Below are 18,059 nucleotides of genomic sequence, written 5' to 3' on the forward strand. Positions count from 1 at the left end.
AGATGGGTGATTCTGGGAAGCGCTTGTGGAGACTGTCTAGTCCAAAGCTCTGGTCAAAGCAGGGTCAGCCAGAGCAGTTTGCTCAGGATTATGTCCAACGTGGTTTTGAGCACCTCCAAGCATGAAGACCCCGCAGACCCCTGGGGCAACGTGTTCCCAGTGTTAGATCACCCTAACAGATAAAAAAAAAAAAAAAAAAAAAAAAAAAAGGTTTAAGTTTAATTTCCTGCATGTCAGATTGTACCCATTGCCTCTTGTCCTCTCTCTCATTGGGCACCACTGCGAGGAGTCAGACTTCATCCTCTTTACTTGCCCTCCATCAGGTGTTTATACAGGTGAAAATATCCCCCTGAGCTTTCCCTTCTGAAGGCTGAACAGTCCCAGCTGTCTTAGCCTCTCCTTGTATGTCAGATGCTTCCGGCCTTTAACCATCTCAGTGTTCTTAGAGAACACATTTGTTCACCTCTATAGTGCAGTCTTGTAAATAGGATAATATATGCCATTTGCCACTTTTGATTTCTAATTAGATGGTATGTCTTCTTATCCATTTTCCATTGTGATTATTGTTAGAGATTACAAACAGGTTTTGTGCTTTGAAGAGGCAGCATATATTTATAATTTAACGCTTTCTGAGTATTAGCATTGAAGAAATACATGTTCTTATAGACATTTGAATGATTCAAACCAAAAAGGTTTACTACATTCATACTCATATTTTCCAGAGCAAGTTGTCCCTCCATGATCTAGTGCAATTGACACTTTTTTCCTAAGAAAAACAGGGTCTACAATTAAGGTGTTAATAAATCTCTTCTAAATGTAGTCTATCCTGAAAAATTGCTCTCATTCTTTGAAGTCACTTGAACAGCATTAAGAACAAGTGCGCAGATATCAAAGGTTTGCAGATAATATGCAACATTTTTAGAAAGAAGTCTACTCATGTATTTGTGAATAGAATACATTATGATTTTGGCCATCTGTGGAAATGCACATTAAAAGAGACAAAGATTGCTCTTGTCATATTTCCTGTATGGTTTTGCAAATGTATAAGGAAATTTGTACGCTATGAAGTGTTTTTGAGAGAGCAAAATGACCAGATTTTGAGACATACTAAATAACTACTGAGAACAGCTGATGCTTGTATAGTCTGACCACAGCAATTAAAGGCAAGTTAGTTTAAAAGTAAAAGGTGGGTTGTAAATCATATTAGTTTTGGATAATGAGCCTTAGATACCATAATTTGAAACATCAGCCTGTATTTAGTGAGACTGTAGCATAACAAATCTAAATTTAATTGACACAGTTAGAGTCAGTACTGCTGGGATAGCATAAATGGAAGTAAAGACTTGATCAAGACTTCCCTCGGGTCCTTCACAGTCTCCCATAGGTTAGAATTCCAGATCTGAGCACTCCAGAATAAAAAAATGAGTCATAGAAACCGAGAACCTACTTTAAATTGATCAGATCATAAGAAACTCTCCTTGTGAGTCACAGCACAGATTTTGGAGGGTTCAAAAAGAAAGAAAAAAAAAAAAAAAAAAAAAAGTTGGTGGGTGGGAAGGTCGCCTGCAGCAATTCCCTACCAGCATAGTGGACAGCCTGTTTCCATGCCACCAGCAGCCCTCATGGAGATCCTGGGAGCTTGGGAGAAGTAGCATAGAGGACCCTGACTTTCGGATTCATAATAAGATCAGCAGCATTATTGTGAAAGATTACAAATTTCCTTCTGATGGGTGATCTTCTATGAAAACTTCCCATCTGACCTTGCTCCTCTCCCTTATCCTACTTGTTCCAGTTTACTAACACACTAAAGCAGCCCCACATGGTGGTTTGAGGCAAGTACATCAGTCAAGTTGAATTTCTACCTCAGGAGTATTTTGCTGCCAAACAAGTACCTGTGCACAAATCATCAGATATGACAACCCTGGTTGATGGTCCCACAGTACTATATTATATTCCACGAAAGGTAGAGCACAACTCCATGCAAAGTATTTTGTTTTATCTATATAGCATATAAAGAGCAGAAGCAGCTGGTTTTGAGTATTAAAGACTTACAAGTGTATACCTTTAAGGGAAACTTAATTGAAATCAAAGGAGGAAAGTAAATGAGAAATCACTAGAAAATCTGAAAACTCCCTGATTAGTCAGAACAAGTAACTGAAATGCATGTTCAGAAAAAAATCTTCGCATGTGGTGTTAGCACTGTGGGGATTCTCTAGTTTATTGAGAACTGAACAGGGTCACGTTAAGAGGTGGGAATCCCCACCAATTCAGAAAGTACATTATGAAAAAAGAGAAATGATTTCTTTTTCTTTTGCTGTATTTTACTCATATAATTGAGTGAGTGCATAATTTCATATCCATGCACTGTCAAGCATCACATTCTTCACCTAACTTGCCATTGGATATTTTAAGAAATGTCAAATAATACTGTGCTTCCTGTGAAGAATAGCTGCCTGCCCAGTTGTACTTAAAACAAGACTAGCACCTTATCATGCTTAGGCAGAATACTAGAGTGAATCAAGAGACACAAGTTTTATTTCCCTTTCTGATGATGAATGTATGATCTGAAGTTCACTATTTTTTGTGTCCCCTGTATTTCTAGTTATAACCTGGCAAAATCATTTTCCCACATCTGTAAGAGACTTTTTTTTTTTTTTTTTCCACAAGAGATGGAAATTGTGACCCAAGGTCTATGCATTATTATTCCACTGTGTATGTTATTCCACAATAAACACCTACTGAATAGTAATAACTGAAGTATTGCTAATTCTGTAGCTGATGTATAAAGATGAAAGCTCAATCTGCAGTCCACTGAAAGCTTATTAAGTGAATTACTGAGGGTTGCAAACTGGTGGTGACTCTGTGGGTGAAAGACTAAACCATCAAAAATTTAAGGCCTGGCTTGATTTTTACTTCTCCCTTCTGCTACTGTTCTGGTATCTTAAAGAGAAGTGTTACATGCTGAATGGTTCTTGTGAGTTATGACGAGCAATGGCACCTGAGAAGACAGCAGAGCATCCCCCAAAGGAATCTCTTTTTGTTGAGTTATTTATCATAACTGAGATTTTTGCAGAAAATTAAGTTGTGCCTGCTGGTGTTTTGTTTGGTTTGGTTTGGTGTGGATTGGTTTTGGCTGCAGTGGTGAGAGGACAGTTTGTGTGCTCTTAAACTGAAGCTTGATGAAATTATTAAAGTAATTGTATCATGACAAAAGCCAAGAAGATTCACTGTCCAGCAAGGTCCTACTTCCCAGTGCTCTTCTGGCTTCTAACATAGTGTTTGGAACAGTGAAAAAAGGCAACTTGCAGACCACTTCGTCACATGCCCCACCAATATTTTGCTGATTTGAACACCCAGGGGTGCCATTGGTGCCTACATCAGCAGTCTACTGTAGAGCTTCATGTTCTGGCAGCCCTTTAAGTTCTGCTTCTTCCTCTGCAGCTAAAAGAAATTTGTCATTGACCCAGGTGTTGAAACATTGCACAATTATTTATAAAGAGATGCTTACAAAAAAATATAATAATAATAATTTAAAATAAATCCATATATCAGACTTCTTTACCCTCTACCAGGAACACCAGAAAGGAATGTTAACAGAACAACAGAAAATATTTTGTTATGAATATGAAGTGAACGCAGCCTCTTTCAAAGAACATTCTGCCTTTTATTTGCAGTACCCTCACATTTAATTTATTCAGTATTCAGCAAATACATTCATTTTTATTTCCTCTCTCTGCTTTGATCACGAAATATTTTCAAAGAATATTCCATGTGCACCATTCACATGAGTGCCATCATTTACTTGATGTGGGTAATTCCCCACATGTACTCACCAGCCTGGGGGAGCACAAGAAGATTTCTGCCATCAGTGCTCTCGTGTAGATGGAATACTGGGAGGTGAGGAATGAAGCACTTTCTATTAAGTCTGTACAACCACAGACACCATAGGCACAACCAGCAACAACAATGATACATGCAGCTTAGAAATCTGACTTCCATGGAATTGTGCCAGTGAGAATCAGTCTCTTGAAATTCTAGGAAAAAAAAAATACAAACAAAGGCCCAAAGAGAGCCAAAATTAATTCATTCAGAAACCACAAAAGAAGACGGGAGGTAATTGCTGCCCTCTCTAACACCTATTCCAATGTCTATTCTTCCATTCAAGTATGTTTATTGACTATATTAGGGATCAAAATGCCTTCGGGAATTGTGTTTTGCTGGTACATGGTTTACCACAATATGAACAGAGTTCAGATGCTCTTCACTGATGTTAGAAAGGAACATACTGAACTATGTAAGAACAAAGTTGTATTGGAAAGGCAAATTGAGAAGACTCCTCTCTGCAACAGCTCAGAACAGTGTTCAGTGTGCCATTGCTATTTAGATAACTTTGTGACAGGCACTTTACAAATTACCCAGAATTTATGGGCCAGATCATGACACCATTACTCACGCTGAAAAACAGCATCCCGTGGCAGCAGCCCCACTGAAGCCAGCAGACTGCCAGACCTGCAGTCACAAGCAAAGGTTTCATAGTCTGGCTGTCACGGTGCAGATAATCTACGAACCCACAGACGTGCAGTCAGGTTTTGCAACAAAGGTACACAGCAAATCTGAAGAAATATTTTCCAGCAGCTAACTGGGGAAGGGGCGGAGGGGCAAGGAGACAGTCTGTAGGCTCCTTTAATGCTTTGTTAGCCCTCCTCGCTCCACTCTTTTTTTTTTTTTTTTTTTTTTAAAAAAAAAAAAAAGCATCTCAAGGAATCCTGGAATTTTTTATTCCTCCCTTTTCTTAGAGTAAGATCAACTGCAGTACTTCTGAGGAATAAAAGACAGCCATGCTAAAGTTAAGAATATTGCCTTATCAGTCAGCTACATGCAAAGAACAGAAGAGTTGTCAAGACAATATTAAAGGTTTTAATGACATGCCAATGCTCCTTTGGGGGGATACAGGCTCTCTAAATCTTTTTGATTGTGAGTCTAAGTTACAAATTACCCACATCTTGTTCCTGTGTTCTCCTTTATCTCTTCCTCCACTCTTCCTCTATGATTGCTGTAGTTTTTGTATTTGTGTTTTCTCTGTGGAGTTAAGCTCTAATCGTAGTTGATCCTAGCCATATTAGTTTCTTTTTTATGAAAGGGGAAGACTTTACCACAGCAACAAATTTCTTTGTGACATGATTTATCTCATTCTTTTTTATGGTACTGAGATTTTTTTCCCTTTTAATTACCCAACAGAAGCAAAGTCTCTCATCCTTTCTTCATCTTTATGTACTTTGCTTTCAAGCAGTTCCAGATGACAGCATGGAAGAAAGTTTTCCAGCTAAATACAGCCACCTTCTCTTGTATTTCTGGGCTGACTTGCTCTACAGAGAGCAGGCTACAGAGTTTGTATTGACCACCCAGTAATCGTGTCTTCTGCTGTAAGTGCTTCTTGTGGTAATATTCCTTTCCCCCATAGTAAGTTTGCTCTTCCTCACATGCTCTGTGATGATCCCTAGGCTTACAGACCTTAAGTGTGGAACGAGATCTCAATGTCTCACATCTCATCTGCTTCTCTGCTTATTTTCTGGTGTGCTTGGCAGCATTTACCAGCCAACTTCTTCACCCTTTAGCCCTACAACACTCAGGTTGTCAGAGCGCTTCCAGCTCCACGTCCTGCCTTTGCCTCCTCCTGGTCTGCACTGTGGTGTCCACACAGCATACACCTTTTAACTCAGAGATCCTGGAAGCGAGATGTAATTTGATGAAAAGCTCACAAGACAAATTCTTCCATTTCATTTCCCTCCACCTTGTGCCCCTTTTCATGATGTTTATCATTATTTCTTTGGGAATTTTGTCCTTCCATTCAAGGCCAAGAGCTAATATTCAAGTTTTGGAGGAGTTTCTTTGGCGAGGAGGAGTTGTGCCAGCAGATTCACACGATCACAAAATGACGCTAGGAAGCTCTGAGCTGGGTCGCCCACAGGCAGACACCAAATTTGCCCAAACGCTGAGTGACAACAAAGTTTGCTTTCTAGGACTTGCATGGCTCCCAGACAGTAGCCAACTCAGGGCCTGCCCTGGTGTTAGAGAATAAACACCACTCTGTGGGATGTTTGGTATGTTCAACCACTTCTTCTATCTCCTGTCATCAGTGAAGCCTACAGAAACTGCTGCCACTTTTTCCATGGCACATTGACCTGTCTCCACTTTTTGAGGTGCTGCTGCAGTGGCACCGGCAATGCTCCTGCCTGTGGGAATGGCAAGCAGCTCCCCATCTTCTGCAGGTGTCTGAGAGCGCACTACCTCTCCTCACCAGTAAGCCTGGCACCATTTTGAAGAACTGTCTGGAGAAGGATTATATTCAGATGGGAAGAGGCCACGGTTGATAAGCATCCATAAGCCCCTGTGGTGCCAATTCTGACAGATTTTGAGTGCTGTGAGTGGTGTCCCTCCAGCCCTGACCCTCAACAGCTCTCGGCTGAATCTCAGAGGGGCTGGTGAAGCAGGGGACGACTGCAACACACACAGCCAGTGCTGATGGGGCCCTGCTCAGGCCTTGGGAAAATATTACCGTAACGCATAGCTGAATGACAGTTAGAAATGTAAAGACTTTTGAACCACTAGGGAAATGTCATGATGCATTTTCTTTTCAAGGAAACGTGTGGGCCATGCTTTACGAATTAATGTTTGCACAGAGGAGAGAAATGCTGGAGAAGGAGCCTTCCCTTTGTTTGCAGAAAACAGAAGCAAACTCCATCTTTTAGGTGAGGGTAAATATGTCAAACCCCTGACATCAGAGGGGAAATTCCCTCTGTCTGTGCAGTCTTCACCTAACTCGCATCGTTTTAATGAAGCCAAAGGTTGCTAAAAACATATGGACTGAAAAATAAAATAGTTCATAACTCTGCAACAGTTAGAAGGGAATTTTAGCTCATTCTTCATCTCTTGCACGTACTGTGTTGAAATATGAGGCCAAGAAGGAGGCCAAAAGACTTAAATGGCCTATCATGAGGTAATTCAGGCACAAGCTCTGAACAGGAGAGCACAATGATAGCAGTGTGCTGGCTGTTTCCACAGAACTTGAAATATCAGTGCCCAATAGACCCTAAAATGCACAATTAAAAATGAAACAACTCCTTGGGGCCAGGAGATTACTCAAATCTCCTCCTCTGCAAATGTTCAGCTCAAGTGTCCTATAAAATTGTTAATTGCTTGTGGCACCTGCACAGTGTAGCTGCTGAGAAGAAACCCATAAAAGAACAAGGGAGGTTCCTTACCCATTTTTACTATTGTGTCCTCCAATGACTGTCACATGAGCCTGTGCTTTATGCCAAGGACTGGAGATTCAAGCAGCAGCAAGCAGCATTTAATTGGTCTTTTCACCTCTGGGAGAGGCAGCACTGCACAGCCAACCTTTGGTGTACAAGAGATGGAGTTCTCCAGCAGGACCCTGCGTGGAAGGCACCAAAAACGAAAGGGGGTCAAAGCAACAGACCGCATGGGGTCCATCTCTTGAGCAAGCATAGCTCTACTGCTGGGTTTGCTGCCTCCTTGAGGCCCTCCTAGAAAGAAGAAGGCAGTGGTTTGCTGCTTGGCCACAAGGGCAAAGGTGGGTGTATCTCGTTTTGTACCCCATGGCTCCCCCAGGCACTGTGGAACAACCAGCCTTAGCTGCTGGAGGGACTCTGGGCAGCTTCAGACATCTAACACAAATCGCGTTAATGTCCGTGGTCAGCCAGGGAAGAGTCCTGAAGTCCAGCACTGAGACTGAAACCTGAGGCCAGCACACTGGCACAAAGCTGTCTGAAACACTGGGCAGCACAGCAGCAAAAACAGTGCTTTTGTCAATTGCAAATACATGCACACAGCCGCACTGCCCATGGCACAGCAAACACAGAAGAAATCAGGGGAATTAGCAAACAGCCCAGCCCCTTAGGACATTTACTTGCAGTGAGAGCTACCTGCTCTGTTTGTCCCAGGGCTTCCGTGTCTGGCAAGAAATAGTTGACTGGAGGGAGGCAGGGTGGGTGTCATAGCCATGATATGCTTATTTTGCATACTTGAGCCCATAATGATTGCTAATGTGGCATTTACAACTGAAGGATTAGACTGTAGAAAAACAAAAATCAGAAAGGAAAAATCAGCTGTACTATGTAATCTGACTTTGCAGCTTGACTGAATCAGCAAAGCAAAGAGAAAAATAGAATTTTTGGAAAGCATAAGTACATACGGAATAATTTTATATTAAATAAAAATAAAACACATAATTTTAAAATTGAGAAGTCTATCTTAAATGTTAGCTTTAAAATATTAACATAGGTTAATATTCATAGTTTACAAAGTATATAAATGAAGTTATTCATACCCCATATAGATCAATTATGTGTACCTGTACAGTGCCAGTCATTTTAGCTGCTCTCTTCAAATTACTCCTCTCAACAACTTAGACACAAGAGAAAGGGGTGTTAGCAATCTCACAGGACTGACTTGTGTTTTCTTTTAATAATAACAAAATGTTCATTTAAACAGTCTGAAAGTGAAGACAGTAGCTATCTCAACCAGATGGTGGCACTATAAGCACTTACTATCATAAGTGCATTATAAATAGAAAGGAAAAAAAAATGGAAAATAAACCAGTGTAACCACTGCAGTATCATTTTACAGCCCTGCATCTTTTAATTTATGAGAAACCTTCACAGATGGCTAAACATACATGAATTGGCTGTGTTACTGAGCCCAAACCATTAGCTTAATGAACAGCATGCTAAACTGAAATAGTGTAAGACTCGCGACATTTTAAAAAATGCTTTCAAAAGGAAAACAGAAACCTTTATTTTACCACTCCAACTTTTTCAAACCGTTCTCAAATAGTGGAGAGGAATCCCAGTGGGCTGCCAGATGACCTCTCTTACCACACCACTAACATAAGGTCATTGATATCAAAACATATCAAACACAGAAATTGCAGGGCACTGAACCCAAAACCATTTATTGAGCAGATTAAGTGGTGGAGTGTCCTGGATAGCAATCTGGTATACAATATATCATCAGCAGCAATTTGTGAAACATACAGATTACATGTTTGCCATGGAGTATAAAGCAGAAATTTAAGGAAGACATAAAATCTGGGATGAAAGCCTGGCTCCTCTGGTGGTAGTGGCACTTTTCCTGTTGACTTTTGTGTGGCCAAGTCAAAGTAAAATATAGAGGGCTTGACTGCTTCACAGAAGTGTGAATCCGTTTGCATCAGCAGAACTGTTCCTGATTTACAAGAGGAAAAGTGAGAATCTGGCAGGAGAATCAACCAGAAAAGGTGTCTAAAAGTACAATGAACATTCAGCATATTGGAGGGAAAGAGAAGAAGCATGCAGCCATCTGGACATCATATTAAAAAAGTTCCCCTGCTAACAGTGAAGTTATTTAACACTTTCCTCCTGCTTTAATTGCATTTGACACTGCTTCTTCAGAGCCTTCTTTTCTTTCATTCAATGATCATTTTTTTGTGTGTGTAATTGTTCCTTTATAAGTATTTTTTCTTTTCCCAAGTCAATCTCTCAACTTTTCTACTTTTTTTTTTTTTTTTTCTTGTGGGAAGTGGAAAATCTTTTGGTCAGTATTCCTTCTCTGATATCAATAAATAAAATAATAAATAAAAACACATTCATATTTACTGCTCTAAATTAACTGATTTCAAAGGATTTACCAGATGATCTCTGCAATATCACTGCTTTACAGATGGGGAAACATGAGAGAACTCAGAATCAGAACAATGATTTAGATACCGATCCTGAAAACACTTGTTCATATGAATAACAATATCAAATGAGACCATTTGATATGGCTACTTAGATACATCAAGTTAATTGTGTGCAAAAGTGTTTGAGGACCAGGTCCCTGTCTCCAACTGCAGCTGTAACTGCCTTCTCTGTTCCTTCTCCAGTTTGCTTTTTTTTTTTTTAATTAAAAAAATATATTTATTTATTTATTTAATATATTTTTTTTAATTAAAAAAAAAAAAAAGTAATTCAGTAATTCTTGAGGAGAGAATTCTTGAGCTACTCCTAAGTTCACTTTTAGGAGTAGCTCCTAAGAACAGGAAGAGGGAGGAAGGTAGTAAAATCCAAAGCTGTGAAAGCTGTGATAAAAATCTTTTTCTCACCTGCAGAAGAATTCAGATTAAGGAATAAATAAAAGATTTTAGTTTATTCTTTAATCGTAAAAAATATGGTTAAAAAAAATATCTTTTTCACACTGAAAAGTCAAAAAAATTGTTGCCATAATATTCTCAAGTTTAGTAGCAGCATCATGTTTGAGGTTACACAGGAGGTTTTACCACATGACATTTCAAATGCTGAGAGATATGGCTAATATCAAGAATTTGCATTGATTTGTTTGTATCAGACTCATGATTACCCACAAATGAGAAATATAACTGAACTATGCGAGACCAGCAGCTATAATTCCAAATCAACCATATTTTATAGACACACAACTCACACAGGAAAAATCTGAATATGTGGGTTCTTATTACAGTTCTCCCAAAGGAAGATTTTTTGACCTACACGTTTACAACAGAAATGCAGATGACAAACAGCATGGTGAAAGCAACAGTTTGCCAAAGCCTAATGAATGTGAAAAATGTTGGTTCTCTCCTTCCTGGATTTCCTCCAGTCATGCATATTGCTCCAGAACTTCTGGGACTTGAATCTTCTGTGAAAAGCGTAGCACATAAACCTTCCCAGTTACAGAAGAAAATAAGCACTGCCATCTCAGAACGAAGATTCCTTAAAATTGACATTACTATGCATACTCACTGGACTAAATCCTTCTTTTAGGAGTGATCGTCCATTATTTTGATCAGCAAACCAGTCTGCCCTATTGTGCCTTTATTTTTTTTCCCTCTCTGAGTCAAATAAAAGGCAAAAGCAGATGAAACAGAGCTCTAGTGTTCAATAGAAGGAAAGTGACTGGAGCAACTAAAGCATCGTATTTGCATCATTTAATGATCTGAAAAAAGCCATTCTGAAATTAGAACATTTTCGCTGTAAAGCTGAAATCACTTCCAAATGACATAGCTTTCTACAAACACAGACGTTATATATATATATATATATATATATATATATTTACTCCTGGACTAGTGAAAATATGGGGATTTACACTGGCTTAGATTTACAAGATGCAATTATTGCTGTGATCAGTTCCCTCACTGAAAAAAAAAAAATGTTCTGAATCCAGGTGAGGGGACAGCTGGTACCAGTCAACAAACATGAACTATATATATGTGTGTGTATAAGTGTAAATACATGTGTATATCTTTTTATCTATTTTATTTATTTATTTACATATTTGTTTTTCTTCCTAGAATGCAAAGAAAACTAAGGACATGTCTCAGAGTGAATAATCAGACTGACTACGATTATCTTTGAGGAAACAGAAAATTAGGAAATGTCATCACAATTTGCTTCTGGATTTGCTTGGAAAAAAAAATACTTTTACTTCTATTTTCCCATTGAGAAAACACATAACAAAATATATCCTCGTGGGGAGAATGATCACACTCTGAAATGTTAGTCATTTCCACTTGGTTCCTCTTGTTCAACAGCTTACCCTTGCTCAACTTAGGAAAAATTAGTTCAGTGGGACTTTATCAGGCTACCAGACAGGGGTTTCCAGTAGGGAAATAGTTTACCTTTCCCTCTGATATTGTACCACTCTACTTGTTGGAGCCATACCATTCAAGAGTTCTTCAGTCACCACGTTGTGGGCAAGTCATGATGAATTAATGGACAGCTCGAACTCAGGCTAAGATCTTTGTGCAGAAATGCATCACAGAAGAGCTTTGATTCAACATAGACTTTAAGCAGCTGTCTTCATGTCAGAGTAATTTCTCCTGTTCCTTAGGTTCTCTCCTAGATCTTTTATCTTCCCCAACAGTGGGCATATGAAAAAGGAAGCCCATATGGAAGAATCACACAGGAATCTAGCCAATTTGCTAGTTTTGTAATGAACATCATTCAGTAGCAAAATTAAAGCATGCTGTGCTCTGCAAGCTTTGCCTGGTCATCTGTGCATGCTTTCCAGGGGGTTTACCATGTTCTCGCTGCTGGTCAGGAGCAAGACCACAACTGCTGCAATCAGGAGCAGGATTGGGCCCAGGTGAGGTCACTCTTTCCAAAAGAGGATTGTGAGAGGTTGTTTCATAAGGGAGCACTGCCAGGAAGAGAACCAAATCACTCTTTCAGGCCTATTTCATGAGCTAATTTTGGATCTTTTTAGTAACAGAGAAGAGTTATTTCTTTTCCCAGATTCAGTCATTACCTTCCTCCTTTTACTGCACTTTTATAGTTCAGGTTAATCCGGATACTATGATATAAAGTGGAATGGCAAACGCAACAGAGTTCCAGTTTAAAATGCTTCAATAGTGTTTCCTCTGAGTATTCAACTCTTGTCTGGCCAAGCTCCCTTCCTACGTAGAGCTCAGAGCAGAGAAGCTAGGAAAAGCTTTTTCTGTTTTCTGCCACTTGGTGATGATTCTTCTTCAATTCATGGGCTGCTGGGCAGGAAGAAGCATTCTTCAAGCAATGAACACTGGAGAAGACCTGGAGAGCTCAGGAGGACAGCAGAGCCACCCTGCCCTGAGTTGCAGACAGCATGTGAGAGTCTGTCTGGAGTTCAGTCTTAGCACTAAATTTTATTACTAAGTAGGAACAAATTTACTCTTATCTTAAAATAAACACTATAATGTAGACTCTCCAAAAAATACTGGTTTGCTCAGCCTGCATTGTTAAGTTCACTCAGCCTCAATTCAAAGTGTTTTTAGCAGCATCATGATTCCTTGTCTTTTTTCCTCAGGGCCAGGACACCTACAAATCACGGCATCCCCTGGCTATTGGGTATCAAAGACTCTTTGGTGATAGATGAGACCTCCTTGTCCTGCATGTGCCTTGACATTATTTTTAAGAGGATTTTCTCCATGATATTCCCAGGCACAGAGGTGAGGCTCACCAATGTGTAGTTCCCTGGGTCCTCCTTTCTCCCCTTTTTAAAAATAGGAGTGATGTTTCCCTTTTTCCAGTCATCATGGACTTCAGCTGACTGCCATGGCTTTTCAAATATGATGGAGAGAGACTTGGCAACTACATCAGCATGTTCCTTCAGGACCCTGGGATGCATGACATCAGGCCCCATAGACTTGTACCTGTTCAGTTTCATCAGGTGATCTTGAACTTGCTCGTCACTTACAGTGGGAGGGACTTTGCTCCCCCAGGCTCCATCTATGGGTTCAGGGAAACAGAAGATTTGGGAAGACTGACTGGCAGTGAAGACTGTGACAAATAAATTGTTGAGTACCTCAGCCTTCTCCATGTCTGTTGTTACCAGTTCTCCCTTCACATCCATCAGAGGGGACACACTCTCCTTGGCCTTCCTTTTCTGAGCAGTGTACCTATAGAATCCCTCCTTGTTATTCTTTGCATCCCTTGCCAAGCTCTGTTCCATCTGTGCCTTGGCTTTCCTGATCCCATTCCCACACATCTGGAGAGCATCTCTATATTCCTCCCAGGCCACATGTCCCTGCTTCCACTGCCTGTGCCTTCTCATGCCTCAGTTTGACCAGCAAGTCCTTGCTCAGCCATTCTGGTTGCCTTCCCTGCCTGATCTCTTACACATGGGGATGGAGAACTTTTGAGCTCTAAGTGTCCTTAAAGGGTTCCCATCTCTGATCAGTTCCTCCATCCCTAACAACAGTTTTCCAGAAGATCTCATCCACTAATTCTTTAAACAGCTGGAATTTCACTCTTTGGAAGTCCAGGGTCCTGACTTTGCTCTTCACCAGGCCCATATTCCTCAAGATCACAAATTAAACCAGGGCATGGTCTCTGCAGTCCAGACTGCCTCCAATCTTCACCTCTTTAATAAATTCATTTGCATCGGTGAGCACCAGGTCCAATAACTCTTCTCCTGTGGTTGGCTTGTCTAATACCTGGACCAAGAAGTTATCCTTGACACACGCCAGGAGTCTCCTGGATTGCATACAGCATGCTGTGTTGCTTTTGCAACAGATAGCCATGTGGTTGAATTCCCTCATGAGTTTGAGAGCCTGCAAGCAAGATGCTTCCTGTAGCTGAAGCAAGAAAGACTTATCAATAGGCTCCCCTTGATTAGGCTGCCTGTATAGTTTTGGTTTGGGTTTGGTAGCTGTGTACATAAATGCTAAAAACCCTCTAGGCAATGGCTCTAAAACAGAACTGGGATAATTTACCACAATCATCAACACTCAGGAAATAATACATATCTTCTAGTGGCACCTCAGACACAAAACCCAACTCTCCCTGGTGCCGTAAAGCACAGAAACTGAATCTAGATTAAAAATGTATGCTGCAATTGAGTGATATCACTGCCAGGCTTCAACAGAACTAAATCATCTTTGTACTAATGGAGAAAGCAACCTCAGCTAAAAACAGCTAAAATAAGTGAATGCAAAGTAGTGACACAGAAGTGACTGAAGAGGGAAGATAAAAGATGCTGACAAGAAAAAGCTAAGCTGTGACACAGCCCTTCCTTCACCAACAGGCTGCCTCAGGATAGGAAAGCATTCAAAACCCAGGCAGACTCTCAGTGTCAATATATGAGGCAAGAATGGAAAGATAGTTCCATTTTTGATATGGAGCAAAGGGAACAAGTGTGTGGCTGCAAAGACAGAGGAGAGGTGCTCAGAAGGAGAGGAAGCTCAGAAGAGGTGATTTCTGTCTGGATGCTGAAAGAGGCCAAAAAAAAATCATTTATTCAAGACACCTAGGAAAAATGACAGACTTTTAACTAAAAGTTTGTATATGAGAAAGCTGTATGTGGTCTGAGAAATTGGGAAACTTTTTGCTAGATGGACCAAATTAAGGCTCAGGAACTGGCAGACAGTAGAGGAAAAAAAGCCAATCTGAATGACTTTATGTCCTTGTAGCTACAACTGGCAGCTACTCAAGCTCTCTGCCTTTCCCCTTTTGGCAGCCTGTGTAGTGCTGAGCTGAGCGGGACCCCTCTTGAGCGTGGCAGAGTGCACGGCCCAGGGATGAGCACACCTGCCTCTGCTGTGGCCCTTGCACTGTACCATGGCTCCGGAGGCCAAGAGGATACTTGATCTTCCCAGGACACTCCCTTTTCAGTTCAGATATAGGTCAGTAATTGGCCAGTAGGGCTGATAAGCAAGCCTAGATTTTATAATCTCGTTCCTACTTTCATGTGCACTCTGACTCTCCTGCCAACAACAAGGACGTAAGTGAGGAATTTCCAAAGCACCCTGATGGCTTTCATGTCTCTCTGGAAGAGGCAAACTGCACCTGACCATAGGAGAGGGCCTCAAGGACTCTCATCTATCTCACCCAGACATGGTGTCAGGCCAGCATATCACTTTTCTGATAACTGAGGATATCCCATGAAATCTAGGAGCAAGGACTTACTGGAGACAGGGATAATCTGGACAGAAGGAGTCAGAGAAAAAAGTAAAGGTGTTTTCTTTCGAAAAACCTAACACAAATATGGCTACTCTTACTGCACTTGAAAGGCAACCTACCCTCAGGGATAAAATCCTGAAGGATTAAGAAAGAATGAGACTCAGCTAGGCAGAGTTGTAACTGGAATGAGAAGTGATTATTTTTATTTTGCACCTTTCTGCCTGACTCTTGAATAGCTATGAAAAGAAAATCTTCATTTCAAAACTTCCTGAGGCAGGAGCCACACCTTCTGTCACAGATAAACTCACCCAGGTAATCTCATCAAAGCCAAATCCCACTGAGCTTGTTTGCTATACATAGACCCACTGGTTCCAAACCACTGTTTCCCTCTTCAATTCATCACCTCCAGGACTTCTGGAGTGCACTTGTATAATCATTACCTTGCAAAACTATTTCCAAGGCATAAGAGCCCCCTTGTCCTACAATTACCTATGACAGTGATTAAAACCTCATTTAATGTAAATAGTAAAACTGAATATTTTCACTAAGTATCTGACATAGCTAGCAGAAGCTCCAATCAAAATTAGAGGCTGTGGTGTGGTTTACTGACAGTCAAAAAGCTCTTCATGAACTGAAAGTAACTGGGCTGGAAAACCTCTCTGCATCTTGTAGAGGAGACACAAGTTAGCAGGCAAAGTTCAGAGGCAGCTGGAGTTTGCTTGCCTCCCACACAGACTCATAACCGCACACATGAAGAGAGGGCAAAGCAGTCAAATGGAGCTGCTGGGAATAGCTCAAAAGCCGAAGGAGATCTTCTGTAAGCTTAATTTTTTCCTAGGTCATTCTTAAGCCAAGAGGGATGGTCAGACAGGAGGTAGGGAAGAGAAATGTAACATCTGTACATGAAAGGAAAACATATTAAGGCTAAGATATTAAGGGAATGGGACCATGTACCTACCTCTAAGGTGATCTGTACTAAAAAAAAAGATGTCTGCATCACAACATCGCGTGTGGTGATATGTTGCTGTCACACACACTGTATTGAGTAGCAGAAGCCCTTTGTAGAAAGCCAGATTTGATGAGTGAGAATGTGTAGGCACTATCCAAATGAGCTATTAGGAAAAGTGATAGATAAGTTTTGTCTAGAAGATCATATTGTAAGACATGAGAAGAGCAGGGAAGTTACACTTTGAAAAAACCACATCAGAGCTTTGTTTATTTGGTCCTACATGCGTGTTAAACATTTCTTAAATGGCTAGCTTCCAAAGAAAAGGCAGGGCTTTTATGTGCCCTACCTTTACTTGCCAACAGGTAAGTACCTGCACAGATAGTAAGTCGCGCCGGGCTCCTTTCATAGTCAGTGGAGAGAAACTAGCAGGAGGTAGTTCATCTGATCTGATCCATATGTGCAATATAAGGAGATGAGTCATGCCCTACAGGTGTCTGAACCTCCCCATTGACTGCAGATGGAGCCTAGATGACTAACTCTGACACAGTCAGAGTTGCGGACACCTACTTTCGGTCAGATGTATCTCTTCCTATCCCCCCAACCCCCCCCCCCCACACACACACTCCCCACCTCCCAAACATCCACATGCCTCAGTATCAAAGAAAAGGTTTGTGCTTCAACTCTTTTTTAGAGTTAAAATTACATCTGCTGGTCCCAACCTTGTAGACTGATTCAGAGACCCACCTGGAAGGACTCTGGGAGCTTTGAAGACATCAAGGCTTGCATTTGCATCCTCCTTCACCACCCTAGGGTTAGTTATACCAGTCTTCTCATGTGACAAGGGGACATTGCTCCATTGTGTCAATCATGTCACCCTACTTGCTCCATCACCGCTTAGCCCTGGCCATGCTTTCTCACACGGAGCTCACTGAAGCAAATGAGGCTCTGCAGAAAGCCACCCCTTCTAGGTGGTGGAAGGGGCATCCAAACAGACCAAAGAATCACAAACACAAGCTCAGATAAATAAAAGCCAGTTGTACCTTAGCAGTTCAGAATTTTCTAAACTGTTAAAGTCATAAATCTCTGGGCCTGGTTCAGCAGAGCAGAGAAGCACATGCTTAGTTTCAACAAGATGTTGGCTAAGGATGGACTTAAGAAATCAATTTGCTCAAACGAGACATGTGTGGGGCATTAGAGCCTCCATACAGCACTCCAGCTAGAAATACATGGCCCTACTGAAGTCAGCAGCAAAGCTGCCATTTATTTGATTGTGACCAGAACTTCACCTCAGTCATCTTGTTGCTTTTTTGTGCACAGCCAATGGGTAAACATTAAAGTTTGAAGTCACAGTATTTATTATCCTGTAAACAACATTTTGATAAGCCATCCCCTTGCCCTTCCCTGTTCTTAGTTGAAAGACTGTCTTTCTTTTACTACGCAGTAAAAATAAACCTCGTGTATCAGGTTCAATTTCTTTCATACCACTCCATCAGAATGTTTGTTCTTCTTTATCACCGAGATCAATATTTATCCATGTGGGTGGAAACAGTTCTCTCTGTTCACCAAGCTGTTATTGTGTTAAAGTTTAACGTCACTAAAGAGGTAGTAAATGAAAACTAAACTTGCATCACCAACGAAGCTTTATTTATTTAATTAAATAATGCATTTTACTGAGA

At 40.8% G+C, this 18,059-nt stretch overlaps 1 long non-coding RNA gene across 1 annotated transcript; it reads right to left on the bottom strand.

Annotated features, from left to right (window-relative positions):
- Positions 1 to 249: 249 nt before the first annotated feature.
- Positions 250 to 17,392, bottom strand: LOC118156804. The gene is made up of 5 exons (XR_004746450.1): positions 17,128 to 17,392; positions 7,263 to 7,435; positions 4,454 to 4,714; positions 3,834 to 4,034; positions 250 to 766 (listed from the first exon to the last, which is right to left on the bottom strand). It is a non-coding gene; the product is annotated as an uncharacterized LOC118156804 (long non-coding RNA).
- Positions 17,393 to 18,059: the final 667 nt, after the last annotated feature.

This window comes from Oxyura jamaicensis (genome assembly GCF_011077185.1).
Source record: "Oxyura jamaicensis isolate SHBP4307 breed ruddy duck chromosome 1 unlocalized genomic scaffold, BPBGC_Ojam_1.0 oxy1_random_OJ104, whole genome shotgun sequence".
NCBI lineage: Eukaryota > Metazoa > Chordata > Aves > Anseriformes > Anatidae > Oxyura > Oxyura jamaicensis.